Here is a 23,378-nt window from a genome sequence, read left to right on the forward strand (position 1 = left end):
AGTATTCATATAATTCTTGCCAAGATTACCAAGTTTTGTACAAATGAAACATCTTTTGGTAGTATCTCTTTTCCTCATGTGATGTTTATCACAATTCATTCCAATGTGTCCAAATTATCCACAGTAATGACATCGACACCAAGTGTTGTAGTCCCAACTAAATATAGCTTTTACAATCTATTCTGTTGGATTCAATATCTTTGTTTTGCATTATGATGACTTGTACCCATGCTTCTTACATTTTTGATATTTGCCTTCAAATTTTGGTTTCTCTTTGCATTCATTTTCTCTATGACCGTGCTGATTACAATTGTAGCATTTTCTATTGAATTTTTCTTTCCCATTTTGCTCCAACATTTGTTTGATGTATAACCTATCTTACCATAATGAATAAAAGTAGGTTTTTGATTCTTTTGAGCTCCATGCTTGGATGATTTAACTAGTTTTCCTTTCAGTTTTTAGATTATTTTGCAATCTTTCATTTTATAATTCTTAGATTCATGATTTCTTCATTTGCATTGGTGAGCTGATCAATGAAGTCTGTCTATTGAAGGGATCGTTATTGGATTTCATTGTTCTTTCCTTCCATCTCTTTTCTTATCTTGTTTTTCACTGCAATGAATTCACGCAGTCTTTCTAACTAGATTTCTTGCCCTCTTCTTATTTTTCTTACTTCTTCTTGAAGATTATATTCTTTTCTAATAGTTCTTTGATTTCTTCATTAGATTCATCTGAATTGCTTGAATAAATGTCTTCAATTCTTTCTTCAATGTAGAGTGGATCATTCATTTAGATTGCAAGATCTTTTCTTCATTTTAGGGATTGAGTGAGTTTCACTTTTTCTTTCTTTATTTTTTCAATTTCCAATTCTAAATCTAGCTTCTCATTATCTATAGCCTTTTCAAGTCTAAATACCTCCATTGCCTTTGATGTTTTCTCAAGTTGTTAAACTTTTCTTTGAGAACCATAAAGCTCCGATACCAATTGTTGGAAATATTATGATAGGCTAAGTTACTGAGAGGGGATGGGTGAATGAGTAACTTATAAAACATAATCGTTAATTAGCAATTAATCCTTCATATATATTCTAATCTAATTGCATGCATGAGAAATTGAAAACATTAAAGAATTCATAACACTTTGACACAAAATTTTGGGGACCCAAAAACCTTCCAAATAGAAAGTAAAATTGGGGTGGAGATGATACCCACAAGCTTTGGTACTACAATATAAAGTTGGCCTATTAAGACTTACAATGATCACTTCTGATCTACCCTATTAGGAGCAATAAATATTGCTAGGTCCACCTTGCAAAAGAATTTATAAACATACAATGAAATATGCACTCGTTAAGAGATTTACACAAGATTGGTAGATCAACCTTGTTAAAGGATTTGACTAATCCACCTATTAGGATGAAGCAGTGCCTGATCTCTAATCCTCAAGTTAGTTTGTTGAATGAGATTCCTTTGTGTGTACAAATCACCTTGCTACGATAGATAAATCTATGTTGCTCCTTATACTGCTATAGCCTTTCTAATTCACTCTTATTTCTTCTCTACTTGTTACATTATATTATATCATCATATTGGATGTGTCACAATATATTACATATATACCAATCCAATTTACAAATTAAAAAGTTGGCAACAATACAAGTTTACACAAATATTACAAAGTCAGCCAAAGTGTAGAAACTTTGATTCTAAAGACTGAATCAATGAGTTTTTGATACTCAACATCCACTATAAATGCTTGACATAATCATGCACTTATTATATGTAGAAGCTCAGTCCATACAAATCACTTCCAGGTAGTCTTGAACTTGGTCTGCACTGGTGACTCAATGAATACTGTGAAACTTGACATATAAACTAAATCACTTGATTCCCACTGCATAGATCATTCAATGTTATCACTATGAGCTTGGTATAAACTAAGGCACTTGGTTAACACTGAGTAGCTTAGCTAATGTTCACTAGACTCACATCATATAAATTGTAAACTTGATAAGCACTACACAACTTGGTTTACACTAGTAAACTTGGCATACACTGGGATACTTGGTTTACACTTCTGATCATCACCATAGTAGTAACTATTCAACACAAACTAATATGTGTTCAAAGGAATTAGTAGCAACTATAGAACTTGGAAGAAACTGAAATGCTTGGTTAACACTACTAACTATATAATATGCTCAATAGATGCTGATAATTTGAATAAGTGTATGTCACTAATAACAAACATGACGAGAATGTCAACATGAGGATGAACAATAAAAGATCTTTATTTTCTATTTATAGTGTTGGCTGGTCAAAAGCAAAGGTTGTCATCTACAAGAACCTAAGGAAGACAAGGAGTCTAGGGTATTGCTTCATTAAATGACATAAGAGAAGAGTTTGCATTGGCAAGTAAAGCAAGAAATCTTAAGGATATGGATGGTTGAAGGGTGAATAAGTTGTCAGAGCTAAAGTGTGTGAAATCCAAGTAGAATAGAGGACTAAAATAGAGATCTATAATCTATAATTGTGTTGTAAGTTGTTATCAGATCAAGCCTTACTATTACTTTCTAATCATTGTATCATTCTAGGGTAAATCCTTTGGATTAAATTTGACCTAATAGTCATTTTAAAATAATTTAACCATGTGACATTGCAAGTGAATGATCTAAAGTCCTCTAACAAAGCTCACTCCTAATAGGGTGATTGATATCCTTTAACTAGGTCACATTTAACAGTGTGCATTATAACCTTTAACAAGGTTGGCCCTTCATAGGGCATCACTTTAGAAGAGTGAGAATGAGTAGCATGTTATTGGTGGTTTTTCCAAAATTGGGTTTCTATGTTAAATCATTGTGTCAAATGTGTCATTGAATCTATTATGTTTCATGCTTACATTTTTCCAAAGTTTATTTGATAGTAAGCTACAATTTTAAGCAATTTTATGATCTAATGGATGCATTCATGATGAAAATTTTTTATGAGTATGGGTTCACTAAGTTTTGAAAATTTTTATTTAGACATATGGACCTTGGATAACTGATTCACCGCCCTTCTTAGTTATTCTAAAGAATTCCAATACCATCCTCTCTGAAAAGTTATGTAACATTTTTTTTTGTATTGTACTTTCCATTATTATTTTTGTTTCCTAGGTAAACATAATGTGAATAATATATTTTTCTAACTTTCCCAAAATACTAGTTTTTTGTTACTACATTCTAGGATTTATACAATCATACTAGGTTTGAGGAGTTAACGCTAAATTTTATGCAAATATTAATGCTTTTGCAAATTTGATAATGGGTTATCATCATCACGTTAAAAATTGAGTGAGGCATGACAGTTCTAATCTTTTCATAAATACTATAACAAGTTGTGCAACTTTCATGGCAAAAAAAGGGTTTCTATTGTTTAGATAACTTAGATTATTGAATTTTTTTTTTTAATTTTTGGATAGATTTTGGATAGGTATTGTATACTTGTTGTATCATCTTAAAATGGAAGCCCTTTCATGTTAAGAGTTTTTAGCTCTCTGAGTAAGTGGTTTAGGTCATGTCAGGCACCTTGAATGGTTCTTTGCATGGATATGGTAGTTTTCCCCTATTCTTCTTTTCTCTCTCTATTTCTAGACTAATTCTGACAAACTACTTTGTGAAACTGAGGACTTTGCCCTTTGGGTCAAGGATGACCTTCTGGGTCAAGGATGACCTTCTGGGTCAAGGATGACCTTCTGGGTCAAGGTTTACCTTAACCCTAACATAGGCTAGGGTCGATTTCGTTCTTGAACCTAGGTCCCATTTTAAATTTTTGGGAGTTTTGGGATCTCAGACTTTAGAAAGTTACTTTTCCCACTTCTAGGTTGGCTATTTTGGGTTTCAGAAAGGTGGAGTCTTAAATTACATTTAATTTAGGTCTATTCCTAGGGATTAAAGTTAAATGGAATTTGATGTTTCTATGTCAACCTTCTATAAGAATTAGTGCCCTAGATATCTATATAAGGAAACCTTCTTCCTTCAGTTTGACATATATCTATTATCTACTTTGTATGAACTAGGAGCTATCCTTCATGAGGATGATACTTTAAGAGTTCCTCCTAACCAAGTCCAAAAAATTTCAAATGAAGTTGATAAATGGGTAATTGGCTTCTTCAACAAAACCATAATCAAGAGTCTATTCAAGCTATAGTAGTTCTTAAGAATTTTCTTTGTGATAGTGACCAAGGTTTTAATCTCTTGCATGGTTTTACACACCTTGTGCATTGCAACGTTAAACCTTTAGCTCAAGAAGCTCAAGATTTATCTTTATTTCTCATGTCACTAGTGTAGAACCATCTTTTGTTCCTTCCCCTAGTGTTCCTACTTATACTCCTTTTTTAGTGACTATGACAATTCCCTCTATTCATATGAGTCTTCCTCCTATGTCCCTTCCTATTTCACAACCTTCTTATCGTAATGGTTCTTTTACTTATTCTAATCCTTTTCCAACTATAGTTCCTAGTGTTCCTCTAGTTATGTCTTCTATTCCTATAGCTTCTTACATTTTACCTAATTTATCTAATTTTGCTAGTTCTCCTATTTCTTCTGATGATTCTACAATTATTAATTTGGCTCACACTATGTCATTTTTACAACAATAACTTGCATCATTTACTCAAAACAAGTTTACTATCCCTATTTGTGACATGGGGAGTCCTTTGTCTCAACATATTATTCATACTACCATTCCTTAGCAAGATGATATACCTCATCTTTAGAATTATAATGGTAAGGGATACCTTATTCGTCATGTTAAAACATTTCACATCCATTGTAGTGATTATTGTTATCATCATAGGATTTTAACAAGGTTGTTTGGTCAAATTTTAGTGACAAGACCTTACAATGGTTTTGTTGTTTGACTCCTTATTCTATTCATTCATTTTCTCAACTTGCTAATTCTTTTATTCAACAATTTCAAAGCAACATTGGTATGTAAGTGCGTTTGACTAATTTGATGCATTGTGAACAAAATTCTAAAGAAAAATGGACTAAATTTATTGTTATCTTTGAGAATTTGCAAGCTTAGATTTCCTATCCTATTCCTAATATTGATATTCAATGTATGTTTGTTCCAAATTTGCAAAAGGATATTAGAGATAAGATTCTACTCACTAAATTTACTTCTTTCCAACAACTTTTTGTAGTGCTTCATCATTATCAATTACAAGTGAGTGAATTTGAGAGCACCACTCCAATGGCTCCTATTCCTACAAATTAAATTGATGTTGCTCCTAACCCAAATAAAGTTCAAAAATTCAACAATTATGTCAACATAAATAAACAAGCAAATGCAATTGGTGATCAAGCTTTTCTTTCATCTCACAATGAGACTTCTGCATTCACTACTTTTCAATTGAATCATACATTTACTCTTCTCTTTGAATCTTTACATTCTTTTATGAAGAGGTTTTTAATTTCTTGTATGATTACTTTACCTCCTATTCATCCTCTTTTACCTAATATAATGGCTACTAAGCATTTTGATCTGAAAGTTTTTTGTCAATATCATCACCAGGATGGTCATGATACTGAGAAATATTATTCTTTAAAACATAAGGTTCAATACTTAATTTATTCTAATTCTTTATCTATTGATAATTTTCATGGTAGTGGGAATAAATCTATTTCTTCTCCTAATAAAATTTTTCAAAATGATATGAATCCTTCACCTATATAGGATACTAATACTATTGCTTAGCCATCTTCTATAAATATTGTGTATGATTTGAAGATGGATGATTTTAATCATGTGGTTAATCAAGTGGAGCATGTGGGTCCATCTATATCTCCACCTTATTCTCAACCTCCACTTAAATTTAAAGTTTTAGCTCTACATCAATTGAAACCGAATCCTAATTTGAACCCTCAACTTGAACCTCGATAATAACCTAAGAAAAAATGACCTTGGGAACTTTTGATTACCTTTGATGATTCTAATACTATTAAGTCTCCTAATGCTACCCTTTATATTTGTGCTAAGATTGTTAAGATACCCACTTATGGTTGTCTTCTTGATACTACCTCTTTAGTCAATGTTATTATAGAAAAAAAATCTTTTTATGAAAATTTTGCAATGTGATTTTTATGATAAATTGGATGTGTGGATTCAAACTTGTAATAGTTTTATTTATCCATCATTTGATTCTATGGAATTTACTAATTGAAATTTGTGGAAATATTGTGAACACCACCTTTGTTGTTGTTCCTACTTCTGATCAATTTCATTTTAAGCTCGATTTACCATGGTGAAATGCCATGCATGTTTTTGCTTCACCTATTCATAAATGTGTTAACTTATTTTATGATGATGAAGTGAAGATAGTTATTCATAGTTTATACCATACTTCTAGGCCTAAGGATAGTGCTACCATTGACTTCTTTATCCAATTTATGTCCTACATGACCTAATCATCTTTTTCATTAATATCAAGTTTATAAGCAGTGGAAGATTCTTGAGTTAAGCTTACCTACACCCTCCATACCTCCTTTATCTATGGCTTCTACATCTATTAATCAAGCTCCTCCTATTACTTGTCAGACTCCTATTAATCCTACCAATCCTCCTATAGAACTTGTCAAGCATCTTGTAATTGTTCCTCCTAGTTCTCAAAAAATTTCAAGTAAGACAAAATGTAATTGATCTACTGATGAATGCCATAAAAAGTGTCATGCTCAAGCTAGCTCTTGTAATTCTTTTATTTAAAATCTTTACCTTCTTTAGATATAGTTATGCATGATATGTTAGAAGAAGTTGTTGCTAATAATGGGTTGCATGATTTTGATGATTCTATTCATAATCTTAGATCCTATTTTGATTAATTTAGATAAAAAATATACTCTTGATGATACTAATGATGTTAATGAGAAATATCAGACTATTGACATTGATGTTGATTTATCTAGTATAATTTCCTCACAATTAACACTTACACCTAGTATTCAACATTATGATTTAGAAGAGGATCCTTGTTTGGAATTGGTTATCATTCCTGCTATGTTGGATATAGTCCCCCTTGTGAGTTACCCACCTTACCTAAATGAGAAAAACCTAGATGGGCAAAGTAGGCAGCACACGTGATTGGCTAGCCCTTTATGGTAGTATTTTTTGTGTGTTTTTCTATTGTATTGTGTTTCTCCCATGATGTGTTTGAATATTGTTACATTCTTTTATAGGATATTTTTTTCTTTTTTGGTGCAAGGTGATAAAAGAATCAAACCTATTGTATTAATCCTCTATATGTATCTATATTCTTCCATATGTTTTTTCATGTTATGTTGTACATATGTTATGTTGTACATATGTTATGGTTCGTACATGTTTCCTTGTGTAATTTTCTTGGATTTGCGACTTGGTAGCACTAATTCATTTTGGTCTCTAGGTCATGGTCCAAAAAGATTTTTCTTTGTATTTCTTATTTGATCATTCATCCTTTGTGATTATAGTTCTATTTTCTTTGGGGAATGATGTTAAATTATTTGCAATGATATCATATATATATAATATCTTATGATCATACTAACCCCATAGTAGTGAGATCCCTACTCTATTCTTTGTATGTGTATGTATTATTTCCCTTGAGTTCTCTTTGTTTGGGGGCATATTGTAGTGGAAATGTAATCACTAGAGTTGTTTATGTTTCTATCAAATCCATTGTTCCTGTTAAAGTGTTAGCAATGGCTTTAATGTGGGCACGTATGCTCTACTCATTTATTTCATGCAAAAACTTTTCAATACATATATACATTTTTCAAAATAACTTTCCTTCATTTTTAGATTAGTGACTAATCCTTAAAGCATGGATTTATATTTTAGGATTTCTCAATCCTTCCAGTTTCAAATAGTGTTGATCCCTTAAGGTCAAAGGTGTCTTAAGATTGGATCTCCTTTGGTTTTACTCTTATAGAAGAGAATATTCTTGAGGGTGAATCCTTGATGGGTTGACTAATGAGTAGCCACATTCACTAGGTGGTTCAATCCATCTTTCTAGTTGCACAATTTCCTTGTGTGGTTCCCAATGGGACATAAGTTCTCATTAGGTGAGATAATCACACTCTCTTTTCCTTTTCTATTTTTTCTAGAGATGTCTCTCTTATTGTCATCTTGGAGTTGAAAAAGGCTTTAGTCTCTAGGGGCTTGAGGATTTATTTTTCCCTTTGATTTTAATAATATTATCTTTTTCGTTATGATCTCCTTTATCAAGAGTTTTCATCGATTACATACTATTGCTAGAGTGGGGGCTTAATGTATCATCTTAAAATGGAAGCACTTCCATGTTTAGAACATTTATCCCTTTGAGTAAGTCTTTTGGGGTCATTTTAAGTGCCTCCAATGGTTCTTTACATAGATCTGGTAGTTTTCCTCTAGCTATCCTTTTCTCTCTCTATTTCTTGCCTATTTCTGACAAACTACTCTATAAAATTGAGGACTTTGGCCTCTAGGTTAAGGATGACCTTCTGGGTCAAGTTTGATCTTGACCTTGACCTAGTTCAAGGATGACCTCAACCCTAACCTAGGGAAGGGTTAACCTCATCCCTGACCATAGGTCCCATTTTTAGTTTCTGGGAGTTTTTGGATCTCAGGTTTGAGAAAGTTTCTTTTTCTGCTTTTGGGTTAGTTTTTTCAAGTTTCAAAATGGTGGTCTCTTAAATTACATTTAATCTAGGTCTATTCCTAAGGGTTAAGGTTAAATGGGATTTAATGTTCCTATGTCATCCTTCTCTAGGAGTTAGTGCCCTAGATCTCTCTATATGGAATCCTTCTTCCCTCATTTTGACATCTATCTATTATCTACTTTCTATGAACGAGGAGTGATCCTTCACGAGCACATCTACTATCTACAATCTATCTATGATAAAAAAAAGTGAAGTGAAGGTATATCAAGCATTCAAGTGTTCAAGCATCTAATTCATCAAGGAGGTCCATTGTTAGCCATTGAAGGATTCAATCCCTATGGAGCCCTCTTGTTGAAAATTTCATCCACATTCATCCAAGCCATTTCCTATGAAAATATATATTCAAGATTGGTGTTGAAGATATAATGACATCGATTTGAGACATCCTACATACATATCTATATATATTTGGAGCATCTATACTTGTAGATTCAAGGATTCAAATCTATCACAAGAATTTCCTCATAAGCAAGGTAAATAGTTCCATTTACTTTGTTTATGCCTATATTATTTCAATTATATTTCAAGGTTAATTCAAAAATGGGATTTGAGTAAGGCAAACCCCCCATCCAATAAATAAACCACTTTTCCTATGGATACAAGTGTGGAACAATGAATTGGAGAGAATATTCAGATACCCTTTTTGTCAAACTTGTGAGATCAACGAACAAAAATTTTATCGGAGTAGTGCAAGTCAAGGTTGACTTTTTGTGGGACAATTGTGCCTTGGGATACAATTGTGCCTCGCCAATGGGGTCAAGGTCAAGCTCCCTTCAAAAATAAAAATATTTTTGGGTTTTCTATATCTTGACATTTCCTATCAATAATAGAATAGGTTGCATATTTCCCAAAAACTACATATAGACATTAGAAAACAACATTTTATAGATTCAAGGTGAGTATGTTTCTTTTATCTATTAAAGATTTTGACACATACTCCCCTAGAGTAAAAAGATCATATAACCTCTTTTCTCCCTAGTTTCCATCACTTAATCCATAACACTCTCTTGTGCTTAATCAATTTGGATAATTCCTTTTAGAAATTAGGGTTGGAAGAGAGTTTCCATTTTCCTTCTATTCACTTTCTATTATTTGTTTTTAAACTCTACAGTTCTCAGTTCTTAGTTCAGAATTAGAAAAAATAAATTTCAATCACATTTTTAGGAGTTGAGGTCATTTAATGCCCCTAGCCTGACTTTGAAGCATTCTTAGGATGTCTCCAAAACTCGAAAAACTGCAATAACTTTCAAACCGTGGGGCCTTTTGACCTGATTATTTTTCTAGAATGCTCTACATAACGATTACATTCATCTAGCTAATTCGGAACTTCTAGCTTACCAAAATGATGGCCCAATTACATGCTCCTATTTTTTCAATATTTTCTAAAACATTGATAGTGGAATTGTGAGACTTGGAACCTTTATTTGACCCAAATGGGTATCCCAAAATGAAAACACATGAAATAGAAACTAAGTCTAAGTACATTTTTTTGGGTGACATAGGATTGCCCTTATACCTCTAGATACTCCTACATCAGACACCCAGGGTAGATTGAAAAGTGACCCTATCACTTTATGAATGGTAGAGGAAATCCCAAATGGGAAACCTTAGCTATTGAAATCCAAGTTGAGTCCTCGATCGGTCATCCTTTCCATTTGACCAAATACTCTTCATACTACCTATTTTTGGTACTCCTACCCACACGATGATCTAGAATTTCTTCTATCTCCTCCTTCTTAGAAGCATGAATTGGACATGGCTCTAACACCAGCTCCTCATCTGCACCATCATCATGATACTCTGTTAAATCTGCAATGTTGAAAATGGGAGAAATGTGAATACCTTCTGGTAGCTCCACCTCATATGCATTTCATGAGTCATGTTTCTTTAGAATTTTGCAGGGGCCAAATTTCTTCATTTTTAGCTTGTTGTAAGTACCGGCTAGAAATCTTTCTTTTCGTAAGTGCACCATGACTAGATCCCCTACTTGGAATTCCTTATGTCTTCTCCTTTGATCAGCCCTAGCTTTATACTCTTGATTCATCTTGGTTATGTGTGCCTGAACCTCCTCATGTAGATGCTTGATATGTTCAACAAATTCCTTTGCTTCAGCACTTGTCCTCACCCCTTGTTCTATCTTCCTCAGCTCTGGTGCAGTCCTTGGGCTATTCCCATATACAATTTGTAATGGTGATTTTCCAGTACTCCTATTTATAGAGTTATTGTAAGAAAACTCTTCTTGTAGTAGAATCAAATCCCATCCCTTGGGCTTATCCCCAACTAAACATCTCAGCAAATTGCCCAGAATTTTGTTTACCACTTTTGTTTGACTGTCAGTTTGTGGGTGATGTGTGGAACTGAATTTCAAGTCTATTCTCAACTTTTTCCACAATGTCCTCCATAAATACCCCACAAATTTAGTGTCTCTGTCAGAAATTATACTCCTTGGAAGACCATGTAGTCTTACCACCTCTTTGAAAAACAAGTCTGCAATATTGATAGCATCATGAGTTTTGTGGCATGGAATGAAATGTGCCATTTTGGAGAACCTATCAACCACCACGAATATTGAGTCATTACCCCTTTGTGTCCTTGGAAATCCAATAACAAAATCCATACTTATGTCCTCCCATGGCCTTGATGGAACAGGCAATGACTGATATAGGCCAATATTGTGACTAAACCCCTTGGCAACTTGACAAACCTAGCAACTCTGTACAAAATGTCCTGCCATCCCTCCACTGTGTTTCTCCTTAATCAGATTTTCCCTCATGAAACACCTTGGAATGCACAATTAACTACCCTTGAACAACATGCTATCCTGAATCAAATAGTCTAACCACTTGGTTCTATCTACAGCAACAGGTTCTTTACAAGCTTTCCATGCTTCAGCAAAATCAGGATCCTCAGGGTACAAATTCTTGAGTTCATCAAACCCAACTACTTCAACTTGCATTACTATAAGAAAAAACTATCTCCTACTTAGTGCATCTGCAACCCTGTTAGATTTTCCACTTCTATGCTTCCACACAAATGTATAGCTTTGCAAGAACTCTACCCAATTCATATGTCTTTAATTCAATTTACCTTGGCTATTTAGGTACTGCAATGCCTAATGATCAGTATACAAAACAAATTCCTTTGGCAATAAATAATGCCTCCATTTCTTTAAGGCCTAAACTATTGCATAGAACTCTTGATCATAAACATAATACTTCTTCTTTGCATCATTCAATTTTTCACTAAAATATGCAATAGGCTTACCTTCTTGGCTTAATAGAACCCCAATAGTGCTGCCACTAGCATCACAATCAACCTAGAACACTTTTCTAAAATTTGGAAGTGCCAACATAGGTTGTTCTGTTACCTTCTTCTTCAGCAATTCAAAACTTCTCGCAGCTGTTGTAGTCCATTTGAACTCTTTTCTATCCCCTCTTATTGTATCAGTTAGGGGTGCACATATGCCACTGAAATTCCTAATAAACTTCCTATAAAAACTAACCAGACCATGAAATGATCTTACCTTAGTAGCAGACCTTGGAGTAGGCCATTCCAAGATGGCTTTTACCTTCTCTGGATCCATTTTGAGACCTTCAGGTGATATAACAACCCCAAATAGACTAACTCCCTTTTTACAAAGTTACACTTCTTCAGACAAGGACACTATGAATATGCAATAAATGTTCTTCCAAAGTCTTGCTGAAAATTAAAATATCATCCAAATAAACAATAACAAATTTTCCCAAGAACTTTTTAAGTACCTCATTCATGAGTCGCATGAAGGTGCTTGGGGCGTTCGTCAATCCAAAGGGCATGACTAACCACTCATAAAGACCCTCCTTGGTCTTGAAGGCTATTTTCCACTCATCTCCTTCTTGAATCCGTATCTGGTGATAACCACTCTTCAGATCTATCTTTGTGAAGTACTGAGCACCACTCAAGTAGTCCATAATATCATCCATCCTTGGTAAAGGAAACCAGTACTTGATGGTGATCCTATTTATAGCTCAAGAATCTATACACATCCTCCACTCTCCATCCTTCTTTGGTGCGAATACTATAGGTATTGCACATGGACTCAGGCTCTCTTGAATCAAGCCCTTCCTTATAAACTCCTGAACCTATCTATTTAGCTCCTCTGTTTCAGTAGGAGTCATCCTGTAAGCAACCTTGTTAGGAAAACTAGCTCCTGGAATTAGATCTATCTGATGATTGATTTGCCTTACTGGTGGCAATCCATTTGGAACATTATCAGAGATAATATCTCCAAACTCCCCTAGTAAATCTGAAACTTCAATTGGTATTTCACTACTACCTTCTTTATCTTTCCTAGGAATCAAAGCATAGCACATATGCTGATGTTTCATGCCATCTAAAAACTTCCTTTCATCAACAAGACAAATCCTAGCATTGCTACATACCTTTTCACCTTCCTTTTTCATGGGCTTCAATTTATGGTGAACTCCATCCTTTGTCAGATAGTATGTGTTTGCATGTCCATCATGTACTGCATGTCTATCAAACTGCCATGGTCTACCCAACAAAAGATGGTAGACATCCATCAAAATAACATCATAGAGAACTTCATCATGGTAACTCCCAATTTTTAATTTCACTAAACATTTTTCACTTACTAGGACCTTATGATCATCTTTTACCCAAGCAATCTGATAGGGTTGGGGATGTTTCTCCCTCTTGAGCTTCAGTTTAGAGACCATCTCTTCTGATACTAGGTTATCTATGCTACCACCATCAATGATCACGTCACAACATTTATCCTCACACTTGCATCTGGTATGGAACAAACTCCTCTATTGTCCTGGCTCAATATCACCACTTAGAAGTACTCTTTCATTTACCAAGGTCTCTCCTCTTTCTACATCCTCTAAATGTGATGATTATGCATCCTCATCTACATGAGCAACCCGAGCTTGGCCCTTAGCTCTCCTATCTATCCTTCCTTATCATTGAGAGCATTCAAAGGCATGATGACCTTCTTCATTGCAATGGAAACAGGTACCACAGAAGCCTCCTCTTCCTTGTCCATGTCCTCTACCTCTTCCTCTCTGATTTCCAAAGTCTTGATCATGGGAGCGATTGAAACCCTCATTCCTCTGGTTCCTGCTAGTACCCACATCTTCATTTTTCTTTTTGGTTTCGATGCAGCCTCCAGATGATCTATCGCTTCCCCTTCCTCCTTGACCGCGCCCTCTTTGTCTTCCTTCAAATCTTTTATTTAGCTTCTCTTCAACTCATAGAGCAAACTGGTATGCCTCTTCAACGCTGGTCATTCTTACCAGATTTAATTCCTCCTAGATGCTAGGTCGCAACCCACTGATATAACAAGCAACCTTCTCCTTTTTTGCTTTTGCATGTCCTGCTCTAATCAAGAGTTGATAAAATTCCTCTATATAGTCTTGGACTGATCTTCTTGCTTGCTTTAACCAATGCATCTTCTTAACCAAATCAAGCTCATAGTCCACAGGAATGAACTGCTTCTTCAATTTGTCCACCATGCGATCCCATCTTGTGATCTTCTCCTTTCCTCTTCTCTTTCTTTCCAATTGGAACTCTTGCCACCATATTTTGGCATGGCCTTTCAGTTTGGACTTTCCAAACTTAACCCTATCTGGGTCCCTAATATCCTCATACTCAAAGTATTCTTCCAGTTCATTGATTCAATTGATCAACTCATCTAGTTTCAAATTTCCTGAAAATACACCCACTTCAATTGCAGGTATTTTCCCAAACTTAGTAATGGCCCTAAAAATCCTTTCCTTTGCATGATTCAAAACTTCCTTGCCAAATTCCCCTTCTGGTTCCATTACTTCTTCTTCATTGTCATCCTCACTGTCGTCACCTGCAGCAACATTTTCTCCTCTATGGAGCTCCTCTTACAATGCCTGTACCTGCCTTTGGAGGGCTCTAACCTCCTCAAGATTAATAGCTCTAGCCCTTCCACCATGCTCTCTTCATGGAGGCATCTTCTTAACTCAAACCCACAACCACACAGTCCTGGTGCAAACTGCCTCATAGTCAGCGTTCTGTCTACACACTCAGAAAAACCTGCTCTGATACCACTTGATGGGGACACAACCCAAGAACAAAATGGACATAACAGAAAAGGGAAATTATATTAATAGAGAAAATAAGCTAGTACAATAGTATAGAGAAAATAAACTTCAAAACATGCCCTAAGGGCTTACAATAGCATAAATCTGGAGATAATTTCTCCTTTCAATACCTCCTCTCAAACTCCACTCCGAACTACCTTTTACAATGCCAAAAATCTCCTTAAATAGACCCCAGAGGGTTAAGGACTGGGAGTACCTTCTAGAAAGTTCTTGTAGGCATCCACCGACCAAATAGAGGGTTCCAGAAGCTACATTAGAAGTCGGTGCAAATCTAGAAGAATCCAAAAACAGTAACTGAACTTTCGGGAGGCATAACTTTTGAACCGTAGCACCGATTGATGAACCATATACATTTTTAGAAAGCTCTCGAAGCGCTCTATAGCCCTATGGATCAGCTTCACTCATACCCCATTTTTTGGCCCTTTTTGAGGTCATTTAATGCCCCTAACCTGACTTTGAAGAATTCTAAGGAGGTCTCCAAAACCCGAAAAACTGTAATAACTTTCAAACCATGGGGCCTTTTGACCTGATTCTTTTTCTGAAATGCTCTACATCATGATTACATTCATCTGGCCAATTCACACCTTCTAGCTTACCAGAATGATGGCCTAATTACATGGTCCTATTTTTTTGGGATTTTTTAACACACTAATAGTGGAACTGTGAGAGTTGGAACCTTTATTTGACCCAAATGGGTATCCAAAAATGAAAAGACATGAAATGGAAACTAAGTCTAAGTACATTTTTTTGGGTGACACAGGATTGCCCTTATACCTCTGGATGGTCCTGCATTAGTTATAGATAGAATACATATATGGAACATTCAAAAATAAAAATAGAATTCACTTTTATAATCATTCAAAGTTCAACTCACCTGAAATCAATAGTTTTCATCTCCCACCACATTTTTCAAAACAAATCTATTCTAACCAGAATTAAAATTATGCATTCTAGAAGACGAATCTCTACTCTAGAACATCATAAGAGTTATACATTTTTACGATATGATTTATTATTATTTGCTTTATCAAAAATGACATCTTTTTTAGTGTTAAAATACATGCTTGTAGAATTTTTTAATTATAATATACTATATCTAATGAAAACACTATAAACTCTATAGGAGAATAGTCTTGACTTTGGGCTCTATAAAATGGTGTTTATAAGTTATTAAAAATATATCGTAGAAATTTGTAAGAGTTATTTCAGTTTTCTAGAATAATTATATTTCTTTAGTAATTGCATACAAACTAGCATAAAACATTAATTTAATACACATTTCCAATTGGAAAAGTGTGATACCATATAAAAGTTAGCTAGAATGAATTTATCTAGATTTTATCTTTGAACAAAATTGATTTTTGTATAGAAATAGACAAATTCTATCATTCTAATTAGTCAGCCTAAAAGGTGACACAACTTTGTATTAAATTTTTTTGACTACATAGGTGAGCTATTTATAGATTTCTGGGCAATATGATTGGAACTTTACACATCTTTTTTACTAAGATTCTATTCTTATCCTACTTCCCTAGTCACAATCAATGTCACTAGCTTATCTTATATTTAACTAATTAATGTTACAACAATTTTGGACACCTAAAGGAAAACAAATCCACTTTTCTAAGAATATTTTAAGAAAGGTATTTGAAATTTTGGGGAAGGGAACTCATAGTGGATATTTAGTTTGTACAAGAACTAGTTGTTTCCATCTCTAGGCTGGGCATCTACTTTTTCCATTTTTCACAATGATTGCAACTACCAATTACTCTATTTAATACTTCAAGCTACTTAACTACCCCTAGAATTTTTTGTCAAGTGTAGCATTAGTTGCTAAGGAAACAAAGGTAGATAAGGAAAAGGGACTCCACCAAGATTTGCATGTGTTGTGATTGAGGGCTTGTAATATCTAAAATGAGATAGTCAAAATGAAACCCTACAACAAAAATAGAATTTTCTATATTTCCTTCTAAATGAACTTGGGCCTTCGATCCTTGAGATCAATTGTTGATGAAGGGTGCTCCCTTTAATACCATAAAAATATAATAGAAACAAAGAAACAATAGAAAATGTGAGAACATAATATGGACTTCTCATTATCCCCGCAAATATGAAATTTTAGAATTCACAAGTACAATATGTTAACTGACATGGGCACCTTTATTATAGTAATCTTGCTACAAGCTACCACCTAGAGCTATCCTAGACAATGTTTTGGGCCTTTCCTAAATAAGAAATTTTATACTTCCCAAGAAGGTTCTAGACATTCAATTTTAATATCTAGGGAAAATAGACCCTAATAAAACATATAGAGTTAGCCAAATACATCTTTCACATTTATTTTGGAAATTTTGGGTAGCCTAACTTTGAAAGGTCGTAACTCTAGAATATTGCTGTGATTGGCTTTTATAACCACTTTTCAAAAATGTCAGCTCCTAATCTATAGGCTCGAAACTATACTAGCACACTTTTGTCAAGCTTTTGGACCTCATGCGAGCACTCTAAGGCCTCCAACTATAAGCCTGGAGATTTTTCTCCAAAATTTTCCAGTCAAACAATTCAATAACTTCTCTAATACTTCATTTGGAGAAATGGGATATTTTTTGTAGGTTTATAATTTTGAAATGAACCTTCATGTAGAAAATCAGAACATTCTAAGCTTGAATGAAAAACTTACTAAAACTAGTAAGCTCCAAGAAATAGTAACCACCCTATCTAGTAGTCCTTATTAAAATAGAAAAGGTTGAAAATAAAAATATTTTTGGGTGATACAAGATTGCTCTTCCACCCAGGATGCTCCTACATCAAACATCAAGGGTAATTTTAGAAGTGGCTCCGTCACGTCTTAAGTGTTTAGAGGAAAACCAAGATAGTTAACCTCCTTCCTTTCTAGACATGATGAATCCTCTACTGACCTCCCTTTTTATTTCACCAAGTATTTCTCATAAGTTTTGTTCCTTGTACTTTTGCCAACATGACTATTCAGTATCTCCTCAATCTCCTTTGTAGCGAAATTGGTTGTTGGAATACTCCACTGTGCTTTTGTAACTTCACCTCCATCACCTCCTTCATAATACTCTATCAAATTTGAAATTTTGAATACTGGTGAAGTATTCAATTTAGGAGGAAACTCCACTTCATAGGCATTTCAAGGATCATGCCTTTTCATTATCTTGCACAGTCCTAACTTCTTCATCTTCTGCTTATTGCATGTGCCCACTAGAAAATGCTCCTTTCTCAAATGAACCATGATGCCATCTCCAAATTCAAAAATTCCTTATACCTCCTTTCTCACATTTTCCATAGCCCTTTTATATGTATTGATCTTTATGATTTGCATCCTCACCTCCTCGTGGATATTATTCAAATGTTCAACAATTTCTATTTCTTTACCATACTTATCTATCCTTTAACCAACTACCTCAATTTAGAAGCATTTCTAGGACTACTTTGATATAGAATCTAGAATGGTGATTTACCAATATTCATGTGTTGACATTTCACTCAAGTTTGTTTATTAGTGACACACACTTATTTAGGAAGATAACAACTATCAAGCTTAGTGTACAATTAATAGTGTTAACCAAGTAATTCAGACTCTACTAAGTTCTACGGTTGCTACCAAGTTTAAAGAATAGTATTTAGTATGCACCAAGTAGTTGCTACCGAGTTGGTGATTACCAGTGTAAATTGAGTTTCAGAAGGTTTACTAAGTTTCTTAGTTCAAACTGAGTTCAAAATTTTAGTGATGTGAATCTAGTGTTGACTAAGCTATGCAATGTCAACCAGTTGATTTAGTTTATACTAAGCTCTTAGTAATAGCATTGACTGAGCTATGTAGTTTGAATCAAGTGATTCAATTTATATGCCAAGTTTCATAGTATTCACTTAGTCATGAGTGTCGACCAAGTTTAGACTACTTGAGAGTGATTCGTATGGATCGAGCTTCTACGTCTATTAAATGCATGATGATGCCAAGCATTAACAATGGATGTCAAGTATCAAAACCTCACCTAGTTAGTCTTCAAAACTTGAGTTCCTATAGTTGGGCCAATTTTTTGTATTTTGGAAAAATATGTATTATAGCCTACTTTGTTGATTTTTAAATTGGATTTATATATATCTAATGTATTGTATCACATCCAAAGAAAATAGAAGATATCAATATGATGCAAATTTGAAGAGCATAATTGTAAAGTAATATTTTTTTAAAGGAATCTCATTCAACAAAATCAAGTTGTAGATCGAAGATTAGGCACTAGTTCATCCTAACAAGTGTAACAGTTAAATCCTTTCACAAGGTAGACGTAATCATCTTTTATAAATCTCTTTACCAAGTGCATACTTCATCGTACATTTTGTAAATCCTTTCACAACGTAGATATGGTAGTCCTTATTGCTCCTAATAGGGCAGATCATCAAAAGTGATCATTGTAAGCCTTAATAGGTCAACTTTTTACTATAGTACTAAAGCTTGTGGGTATCATCCCTACCCTAGTTTTACTTTCTATTTAGAAGGTTTCTCGGTCACCATATTGTGTGTTAAAATGTGATGAATGTTTTAAATACTTTTAGTGTTTCATGTATGCAATTAGATTAGAATATACATGAAGGATTAATTGGTGAAATGAGATTAAGTTTTATTAGTCACTAATTCACCCCTCCCCTCTCAGTAACTTATCCTATCATATATTTTCAACAATTGATATAAGAGCTTTGTGGTTCTTAGAGAAAATTTTAACAAATTGAGAAAAGATTAGAGGCTATGGAGGTATTTAGACTTGATAAGGCTATTGACAATTAAAAGATGGATTTGGAATTGGCTATTGGGAAACTTAAGAAAGCAAAGGAGAAACTCTCACAATCCTTAAAAAGAAGAAAAGATCTTGTAGTATAGATGAATGACCAACTCTACATTGAATAAACAATTGAAGACATCCATTCAAAAAGAAATTTAGTTGAAGCAATTAGAGAACTATTAGAAAAGAATTGTACACTTCAAGAAGTAAGAAAGCTCAAAAGAGAGCAAGAAATTTGGTTAGTAAGATTGTGTAAAGTCATGGAAGAGAAAAATAAGACAAGAGAATAGTTAGAAGGAAAGAATAATTAAATTCAACATTTATCCCTTCAACAGATAGACTTCATTGATTAGTTTACCAATGCAAATGAAGAAATCATGAATTTAAGATCAGAGAATGAAAGATTTCTGAATGATCTAAACACTAAAAGGAAAACCAAGGAAAGGATGATGAAATATCAAAATGACATGAATCAATTGAATGAGAAAAGCCAATATAGATAGAAAGGAAAAGTAGGAATTGGATATATAGAAGAAGGTGAATCATCCAAGCAAGGAGCTCAAAAGAATCAAATACCTACTTCAAATTAGTGTGGTAAGATAGGTCATACATCAAAAAATGTTGGAGCATTGCGAAAGCTAAATTCAATGAAAAATGTTACAATTGCAATCAGCATGGTCATAGAGGAAATGAATACAAAGAGAAATCTAAATTTGAAGGCAAATGTCACTAGTACAAGAAGCATGGGCACAAATCTTCAGAGTGCAAAACTAAGATATTTAATTGAGTAGAATAGATTGTAAAAGCTATATTTGGTTGAGACTACAACACTTGGTGTAGATGTCATTACTATGGAGAATTTGGACACATTGGAGTAAATTGTGTAAAACATCACATGAGGACAAGAGACACTACTAGAAGATTTTCATTTGTATAGAACTTGGTCATCTTGCCAAGAACTATATGAATACTAGAAGAATTAAAGATGAAAAGAAATCCAAGGTTGAGAACTTTAGAAAACAGATGAGATAGTAGTGGATTCCAAAATTTTCTAAGAATACAAGTCCGAGAAATGAAGAAAATGTCACTTAAGAATTGGATGACTCGAGCATTTCCACTTGATGTCCCTCAAGGAGTACTAGAACTAAGACACTAAAGAAGTTCAATTCAAGATATAGGAACCTTGGAAATGGATGAACCTTTAAAAGAATTATTTTTGAACAGTGTGTTAAAACTGAAGCATCAACACTTTGAAGTGAAGGGTTTGACCTACATTCCACACATGCCCCAAGATTTTCAAATAAAGTGGATGAGATTTATCCTCAGTCATGTGCATAACAAGCAGCTATGGTTGGAGCAACCTATTTTGTCAATGGAGAAAATGATTCATAGGATCAGAGGGCTTCCAATGTTGGTGAAGGCTAAATCCACAAAAATCCTAAGTTGGAAGAATTTTGGACCTTACCAAGTGAGGTCAGGTGGCAGACCTAGCCAAGCAAGATTGGGAGCAACTAAGATTATTGTGTGGATATTGAGTCATGGATGACTCTGCCTAGAAATCAATGCAAGTGAAGTGGAAGATAGTTTTTGATTGAGAATGAAATTGGGCCAAGAATTTATGATAATTGAAAGGACAAATTTTTTTTTAAATGGCGAAATTGAACTCATTTGTCACCATGAATTTTTAAGAGTTGTTTGTGAAGAATGATTTTTGTGTGATCTGTGTAATTTATTGTTGAAGTTTTCCATTTTTTTTGAAACCTGACTGAGTGATGGAATACTCTAGTAGCAAGATAAAGAAAGGGTTAGAAATGTTGGTTTCAGGCATTAAATGGAAGGTACTTAATTTCAAGCTTAGTCTAGCTGTTGTAGAAATCCTAGATCCAACTAGAGAAAAATCTTAAATCCCAACTAAGGTACTATTGATTAATGATATTCATTCATATTTTTGATGTTCGATTCAAGCTATAGAAACCCTAGAAATGGATGAATCTTTGAAAGAATTATGTGTGAATAGTGTGTTAAAATTGGAGCATCAACACCTTGAAGCGAAGGGTTTGACCCACATTCTGCACATGGCCCAAGATTTTCAAATAAGGTGGATGAGATTTATCATCAATCATGTACATAATGGTAGTTATGATTAGAGAAACCTAGTTTGATAACAAAGAAAATGATTCATAGGATTACAAGGATTCCAATGTTGGCCAAGGTTAAATCCACCAAAACCCTATGTCAAGTGGAGCTATAGAAGAAAACCCTTGTCGAATGGTATAAAAGGGGTATGAATATTAGTTGGGTTACTAATATAGAGCTAAAGTTTAGGATACATGTAATTGCACATAAGATATACAAATCAAGTAGACTCAATAGTGTATCACGTGAAGCCATGGATTTCACATTGAAAGTGGTTAAGAACAATATGTCCTTTGACCTTGCCAAGTTGATGTTGAACTAGTTCAACAAAAATATAGAAAGCATAAGAACTTTGAAGAATAACCCTTGTAAGTTCAGTTCACTCTTAACTTGTCTATTTTTCTTTTTGCAAAAGTTTTTCCCATCAAAAGGTATAGTTGTATGGAGAAAAGATGTACCTGTTCTCTATCAAAGCAAAGAGTATTTAGTAGAAATCGGAGGAAATTGTGTTAGTATCATGGAAAACTATTTTGATGCATTCAATGAGAAGATGAACAACATATTCAAGATACCAAAGAAACTAGAAGAAGACTACAAAGATGATTTTTTTTTATGGTTGATTGTGATAAAATGTTTATCTAAGTAGTTAGACTGAGAATTGTATGGGTCAAGCCTCTAGGTTATGAGGTTAATATTGATGAAACCAAGGATATCATTGAAGCATTGTTAAATGAACTTGTTGATCCAAAGGCTACTTACTTTGGCACTTATTATGAAGCTAAAGAAAGAATTGAATTAGGATAAAATTCCCTCAAGTGGTCAACAAAGGGAAGAAAAGAATATAAAAATTGAAACAAGCTAGCTCTACTCTACTATTGAGAGAAGGTAAAGGAGGTGACATAGAAGAAGATGAAGCATAAGATGAAGAAAAATGAGAAGGATGAGAGCTAGTAAAGAAGAAAGGTAAGGTAATTATAACCAAACCTATGGAACCATCTATTGTAGTGTTTACAAGGAGGGCATCTAGAAAGAAACTTGGTAAAGAAGGAGGAGATGTGATTTTCAAGTGGCCTCCACCCACATTCCAATAAAAGTTGAAGGAAATTGACTCTGGAGCTGATATGAAAAATTTCAAATCACTGAGGTATGTGATAAGAATTGTATAGGAGAAGAAGAAAGTTGAAGACATGGTTATCTCTAAAATGGGTAAATGGAAATATTCACCTAACCACCTTGCATTATAGATTCCTAGTGAATTATTGAAGAAAATAAGGCCAAGATGGGAACAGGCCAAGAGAACTAATAAAGAAATATATGAGTAGACCCTCAGGAAACTCATTCCAAGTTTGCATAACAAAGAAGTTAATGAGTCCATCAAGAAAAGTGAAAATAAACTTACTTTGAAGTTTAACACTTGCTTGATATCGATCAATGACATTGAACATGTAGTGAAAAATGCTACCAACAATTGGAAGAATATCTATAATCTTCTTAAGAAGAGTGATTTTTTTGTTCATGTTAGTGACAAGGATGATGATAATGAAGATGAAAGGGAACAGAAAAAAGATGATGAAGATGAAACCAATAATGAGAATA

Source organism: Cupressus sempervirens, chromosome 1, assembly GCF_028749045.1.
Source record: "Cupressus sempervirens isolate cs-2001-9-10 chromosome 1, ASM2874904v1, whole genome shotgun sequence".
NCBI classification, from domain to species: Eukaryota; Viridiplantae; Streptophyta; class Pinopsida; order Cupressales; family Cupressaceae; genus Cupressus; species Cupressus sempervirens.